Genomic DNA, 8,064 nt, shown 5'->3' with positions numbered 1-8,064 from the left:
ATGTTCTCAGATGAATCTCCGTTATCTCCCTACAAGTTCTGTCCAGGAATCAACTGGGATCATTATGAAGAGCATTATCACAGAGTGATCCGTTTTCATTTGAAGTCAGTCAGGTATTGTTCTGCTCCCTTTCAGCGTGTTAACTCAGTGAACTGTAAACGTTGGTTCACGTTACCAGCTAATGCACCTCTAACAGAGAAATTTTCTAATGAGGTATTGTGTTCTTCCTGCAGAAGGTTGAGTTAAACCTAGAATGGCAGATAAAACGTACCCAGTCTGAAGTCCTTCTAGAAAAGTAAAGAGGCAAGCTCCATCGTCTAAAGCTAGGTTAACTTACATGTCACCTTCAAGTCAGTTGAAACGAAAGCAGAATACTTTAATGGAACGCAACAGTGACAAGAAGAAGTTGTCAAAGTACCAGAGTACAGAAGTAACATTATCGGAGGAGCAACATGAAGAAATGAGTGCTGTTGTAAGTAGAATTGATGAGGTAGGCAAGGATGAGTTGGAGAAGGTGTTTGCTGAAGGAGATGCACATGGTGTTGGAGCCCAGATAAGGGAGATATGGGCAACCGACAGAAGGGAGCAGTTCAGTCAAGACTAAGCCAGAAATAGTATGTTTCATCTGAATTTTGTTAAGTGATCATTCTTTACTTTATAGAAACTGGAGAGTGTCTAAGAGTGTCTGAAGCCCTTTAGCTCACACGCGCTCATTTTATACAGCCTTATAGAGCGTTAGACACTCTTCCCTCCACTATTATTAACTCTTGGTATATCAACTGAATTCCGGCATTTCCGCAACAAACTCGTCTTCTAGCCACGTAGCTAGCTATAGCCTTTGTCTTCAATCAAACTAACCATCAACACTACATCAACTCAGTTCCGTTTCGGCACGGCAGCGTCCGTTTTTATAGTAAGTCATACATGTAGTCAAGTATAGTCTCGCTTAGCTTCCCGCCCCCACACAAGAAAAAAACAACAAAAAACGAAGTGTCTATGTCGGTATGTCTACTGGTATACTGGTGGATGTAAAAGCCACCTATCAGCTATTGACACCGATGTGGTATGCCCCAAGCATTCGACTTTAGGGCACGTGTCTAGTAGTGCCCTGAGCATTCGACTTTAGGGGACGCGTCTAGTAGTTTTCCTGAGCATTCGACTTTAGGGGATTCGAAAAGTAGTGTTAACGTTAGGGTTAGGGTCGGGTTCAGCCTTGGTTCCTTCTTTAATAATATAGTACACCCTTGTGGTTTGCTACTATAGTTGCATTTGTAATGTACAAAACAAAGGACAAAGGAAGCCGGTAGCTGGCAGCGGTGGCTCAGTGGTAGGCCCCGTGATTCAAGTGTGGAGGGTCTGGGGTCGGGGATCCGCTTTTTTTTTTGTTTTACAGTACCCTTTTTTGTCTAAGTTTTTTTTTTTTGGTTCACCGGTGGCAGTAGCAATGGCCAAACAAAAAGCGGTCTGCCGAGTGGCTACACGAGACTAGGTGCATAGGGTACATTTGATCCTCTATGACATCTTAGCCGCCTCTAGCTAGCTGGTGGAACCCGGACACCTCAAAACCAGGACATTTGCATAGGCGTAGCTAGCACCTCGTGGTTGGGGGGGCTAGGCAATGGTAAAGATAAAATGATGGTTGAATATGCAAAACATGTGAGAATGACTGCTAAACTAGGGGGTCTGGGGGCATGCCCCCCCAGAAAAAAATATTTAAAACTAATGCTCTGAAATTGAATTTCAGTGTATTTTTAGCAGTAAAAATCATGCCAGTAGTGTATACTTACTTGTGTAGATACCTTTATGTCCACTACAAACAACACTGTGCTGAACACGAAAGTTACTTTTAGAGGCGCTTATCACGATCGTCACTCTAAAGTGTTGTTGAGGAGTTGGGTCTGCAGGTAGATAGTTTCATAACTACTTTATAGATTGCTGATTGGTTAGAAAGGTGATTATATAGTAATCTGAATTGTTGATGATAGGTAGATTGTTGAGTATTTAAGAGATAACTTGAAGTGGCTAGCCAAATTGCCGACACTGTTCCACCAAACTTATCATCAACATCAAGTAGACCTGATATAGTCTTGATTTCTAGTGATCACATCATCTTAATGGCAGAGACCTCAACCTGGAAAGTGCACTTGGAGTGAGACTTGAGGTTAAAATGCGTGAGATTTGCTTACTTATGCGTGAGGTCTTGTCTTAGTAGGAAAAATTCCTGTTAAAATTGCAAAATTTGCAAGTTCTTTTGGCTATTTTCAGTTATAACTCTCCATTTTTAGCCATTAGAGCACTGTTTAGTGCATTGCCAAGAGGTTTGAAGTGAAATTAAATACATTAGAGCTTAATTTTGCAGGAATTACAATGCGTGAGATGGAAAACCATGCATGGGACAACAATCCGATGAGTGTGTCTCACGTGTAATGCGTGAGAGTTGAGGAGTCTGTATTGGAACTGTCGGTCGTTACCAATACAGAACAACACTTTGTGGTTGCCAGCTCCAGGAAGGAAGCTCGCTATGGTCCTTTACTTTCGGACCTTGAACATATATACTGGCTTATCTGTTACACTAGTTACTATTGAAGTTGGCTGTCTAGGTCACTTCTTACGATCATCTCTATCTAACTTCTGTAAAGTTTGTTATCTTCAGAAATGTCCTGTCAGAGCTATTTTCGAACAAGCTGCTCGAGTTGCTATCTTGTGCTCCTACAGAATTTTCAATGCTCGCGCATCAGGACTGTGGGATGTTACGGAACTTCTAACTGTTTTTTAGCTAATAATTATTGTATGTATATTTTAATGTACAGGTTTTTTTTTGTCTTGCCAGGGATCCAGCTACCTGTGTTTCAGCTAGCTGTGTACCCCTGAGTCTAGGCCTCTTTTCCTTCCCTGTACGTATGTATGTATGTTGCCTTAATAAAACAAGACGTTTTCTCCTTGGGGGCTATGGCCCCCACAGCCCCCCCCCCCCCCCCCGCTTCCTATGCCTATGATTTGTCATCAGTGCAGTTCCAGGGTGTACATACATCTTTGTGGATACCTGAAAAAATGACACTTCACGTAAACGACATGGTCCCAAGGTGTCTAGAATAGAGGGGTTTATTTTAATGGACAAGAAAAATTACAATATTAATTAACTAAGTGAATTGGTCTCTCGTTATGTCCATATCCAATTTCTGCCCAAAACATATCAAGGGGGTGACACACAGGCACTCACTGTAGGTAGATCTGCAACCACGGTCTAAGTCAAAAGTCAAGGCCACCAAATTTGTGCCAAGTCAACAGTCAAGGGTAAAAATTCCAACCCACCATCGAAAAGTATTGAAATATTGTTGCTAAGTCACCGGTCAAAGATTGAAAAGGGCTCTTAGTCACAGGTCAAAGGGAAATTTTGGCGGGTCAAGACTTTGACTGCAGTCTCAGATCTACCTACAGCACGTACTTACGTGACACCCCCTTGTATATCCAGTTTGTTATTATTTATTTGATCCACTGTTAAAGTGAAAAGAAATTCTGTATGAGTGATGTGGTATAATAAAAGTTTAACACGGTAAAGACTTTAAAATGACCTTTATTCTTGCCGTGTGACTGTTATATGTGTCTATAGGAGGTTATGGGTGGTGCACACATGATTCACAACTGGGTGAGAAACTATGGTATGCCCAGATAACTATTTCAAACAGGTCAATTACCGGAAACCTGCCATGTATGTACATAGTTATAACCTTAATGTTGCCTGCACAGCTACTTTGATGTATGTATATGTGGTAAGTGCTGGAGCCAGCTGTATATATTTTGTAGCTAGCGAGATTGAAAGTCACTGAGTAACCATTACAAAATACATATTTTAGAGCCATCCACATGAAGTTCTTGTATATAGTACAGTAACTATACTTGAATTTTCATTTAGGTATAGTGATGGGGTAGTGAGGCATACACACAAGGAAGCACTTATTTAAATAGATGTAATGACTATAGTTCTATATATGCCATCATAACTTCAACCAGATGTGTTTACTAATACTCCTGTGTCTTGGTCTTGTTGTGGTCTAAAATGAAATATAATTGTCTAACCCAAATTATTTTGTAAACCTCCTACTTGTTCCACTAATTGTTATGGTTCTTTTCATATTTGTCATGGGTGGGTTGCTGTTTAAACGTCTATAATGTTTAATACCTGACATCCTTAAAAGCCTGTCTTTCAGTAATAAAATATGAATCATCAGAGATGTGTGTATGTCACTCTGGAATTTACTACTTGGGTTGGTAATATCCCAGTAATAATGGACTAGTGGGTGACAAGTTGTTCTGACATTTCTTTTGTTAATATGAAATGTGTAGTAATAGCTTTAGCACAACTGATCAGTTACCTACTATGTAATTCTATTACTGATTACATTATAGGATCAAAACAATTACACTAGCTAAAAAATGTATATGTGTAACTACTAACACTACTGACCAGAACATGCACCTTGTGTATACTGCTGCTGACCACATGGGTACATGGGATGTTTCTCTTTGTTATGATGTAACTTTTCATTAAATCCACCAACCATTGTTTTTAATAAACTTTGAGGAAATGGTCACATAACATGTACATATTTGGTGGTGAGGACATCTAGTCTCTAACTGACTACAATTGCTCACACAACTCTGGTGAAATGTTGTAGTGACTCTGTTGGGGAAATGACCTGCTTCTTGTAATAATATATACACATCAACAGTCTACTCCCATAGCAAAGTGTCTGCCAAGGAAGATCTACAATTATAAAATATTTTAGAGTATATGCTAGATAGTAGAATTAAAATTAACCTATATGATAATCTGACAGTACAACAACTAGGCCTGGCTACCAAGCAATGATAAATATTGTGAAGTAGCTAGGCAGTTGTCTTACCTGCTAATGGAATTTTGTTATTAGTTAAAGTGTCATTATGTTATTCATCTACCACAAATTGCTTTACTGAGGAAAAGACCAGGCCAGTAAAAATGAGCAAAGCAACTCAATACCAAGAAGCTATATAATGGACAATAACAAACTAGTTCCAAGAATCTTCAGCTTAGAATGAATTTTTATCACTTATCATACTCTGATATAGAGCTGTGACTTGGACAAAGAGTCCATAACTGATTCTTGACTTGACTCTATAACCAATTGATTAACCGATTTGTTGACTTTACATGACTTCATGTTGTTTGCCATACAAGTTTGTATATTGATAATCTCCAGACATACTGTTTGCAATAAAAAAGAAGCTATTTTATAATGTAAAATGCCCTCAATAATGCCTAAGGAACCAATAATCTTGTGATCCAACTGATCAATTGGTTATTGTCCACATAGCCTGACAGTTAATCAACCTCAACAATAACTGACTGATTATCCAACTCTATAAGTCTGATACAGTGAGGTACTCTCAGCCCAGTGCATTATTTGTACAACCCATGATCTAGATTTTCAGAACAACCTCTCAAACCATTGAGGGAGATGTTTATGGAGGCAGGCTACATCTTTCATCCTTTTAAAGTAGATAGCTATACTTTGTCAAAGTTATATTACCTAAGCTAAATTATTAGTGATAAGCACTTCAAATTACTTCATTACAGAACTCAGTGACAATTCTTACTTTGATAATTTTGATTTATCTTTGTTGTTGTGGGCAGGGCCACCCACAGGGGAGGGCAACTGGGGCATTTTGTCCCTGGCCCCAGCCTCAAAGGGGCCCCATCAAGGGCCCCTTCAATACCTGTTTGAAGATCGATGTACTCTAATAGAGCAGTCAGATCCCAATAGAGCAGTCACAATATTCTTCAGAGGAGCGAGGGGTAGCTATTGTCATTGTTAGCATGTAATGACCTTTTCTTTTTTTTTGGTCTTTGACTTACAGCTTGGGTGAAGTTGTGATCCAGAGTGGAAACCTCCTTGCCCCTGGGGCCCCAACTTTAACTCTTTGCCCTGGGCCCCTTAATTTCTCTGGACGGCCCTAGTTGTGGGGTCCCTCAAGTCTTTCTTCAGTGTCACATTTCTTATCATGAGTGGCGGGTATAGTCTTTTGGGGAGGATTTCCCAAGTGGGGGCTAAGCTAGGGGCATCTATAGTGCCAGCTAAAAAATGTGGCAACTGGTTGATACAATTACACTGTAGTAGTAAGCGCACTCAGCATAAGGAGTATGCTTTATGTAGGACATCTAAGAGGATGCCCTCACCAGAAAAGTTTGCAAATTTAGCTTTCTGAGATCAAATTTGGCAATAATATTGACTGAACCTTATTGAATAAGCGTTGTGAGCCACTTTAACTAAGTGAAACCATTATTTTCTAACAGTGGTAACTAACTTTCACATAGACACAGCATAAATGCTGTAGTGTGGTTTGTTGAAATTCAAAGGGTCTACGAGTTGGTCTTTGTTCTTAATAGTTTAATGATGAATGTTCTATTAGAGTTCTATTACAGTATTTCAATGTTCAGCAGCTTTTTAAGCAGTTTTACCCCTTTGATCTCCTATTGTTGATTCCTAGAAGAGATTAGCTCTTCTCTTCTTGCTCTCCATAATTTCATTGCTTGTGTATGCTTTAGGTACAATGCACCTGCACTGTAGCCTCTACTATCTTTCTAGCTAGCACATAGTAAAATTTTGGAGGGGGGTGCTTCAGCCCCCCATGCACCCCCTCCCCCCTAAATCTTCCCTTGCCTTTACCTGTTATGTTGACTGTTTATGTGCAATATCATCTACCATCAAGCTACCATCTAGTAAGCCCAATTTATAATGATAATACAATCCACGCAAAAACAGCCAAGCTATATACATAAAAAGGGTGTGGCTTTCAGGGTGAAAAAGTTGTCAAATCAAAGGTGGTGGCCATGAAATGGCTGCAATGATGTGGATGATAATAAATTTTAAAATGGCTTTGTGCATTGATAAAATTTATTATGATCAACATTATTGCAGCCATTTCATGGCCTCCACCTTTGATTTCACTTTTTTGACCCTGGCTTTTTGACTGCTGCACCCTTTTTATATAGCTTGGCTGTTCTTGCATGGATTTCACTTCTTTTTGCAGATATATTGTCATATTTCCTCATATATTCCAGCTTCTCAATTTGGTTTTATGAAAGGTACCGGTGTTCAGGACTGTGGAATTGCAAAAAGTTGTAATATACGTATATGTAGTCCCTGTATTTATAGTATTTGCAATAGTGTTTTATAGCAAAGTAAATTCCTTCCAAGTTAGGTATACTATTTGTCCATTAAGAGCAGTGACTGTTCTATTAGGCTATCTCGATTTTTCATGCAAAACGTGTTAAGTTGCAGTTGCTCAATTTTTACAAAGCAAATCCTGCATCTTTTATGCTAGAATACAGTTTCAGCCTGTTGTCACAAGTTTTATTAGTATAGCACATATTATGATGATGGTGATTGGCATCAGTAGGTCTTAATAGTAGTGTACTACTGTGCTGATCTGTACCAAAATGGCTATATTATCGGCTTTGATTCAATGGAATATTAGAGAAGTCATAATAGTACTGTTTGTTTGATTACTTTTCTAATGCTTAAATAGAGTGCACATATTTTGAGGATTTCTAATAGAACACACATAGAATGTTTTAGATCGAACAATATAGATTTTCCATTGGTAGATCTATGAAATTATGAACTTTTACTATTGAGTAGATTTTAGCTAGAATTTTCAGTTATAAAGTAAAAATTAAGTGAGGTGATCAGCCGTGATAGCAGTGGCTCAGTGGTTAAGGATTTGGGTGTTCAGTATGGAGGTCCCTGGTTTGAACACTGGTAAGTTTTTTTGACATTTTCTTGCACCTTTTTTACCCCACGGTGACAGTTCTATTAGAGTATTCCGACCCCGCAATTTACAGTTGTTTGGTTTTTCTCTTGCAACTCTAGCATATCGAGTGTCAGAAAATTACATGAGAGAATAAGTATAAAAGTATCAAAGGAAAGCTATAAATCAGTCATTATCAAATTCAGTTAATGTACTTACAATGATTCTAACAGCTCTAGTCTTTTTGTAAGCAAGTGTTTCTTTTCTCTTAATGCA

Source organism: Dysidea avara, chromosome 9 (assembly GCF_963678975.1).
Source record: "Dysidea avara chromosome 9, odDysAvar1.4, whole genome shotgun sequence".
Taxonomy (NCBI): domain Eukaryota; kingdom Metazoa; phylum Porifera; class Demospongiae; order Dictyoceratida; family Dysideidae; genus Dysidea; species Dysidea avara.
The sequence above is the reverse complement of the archived record's forward strand: the minus strand, read 5'-3'. Positions refer to the sequence as shown.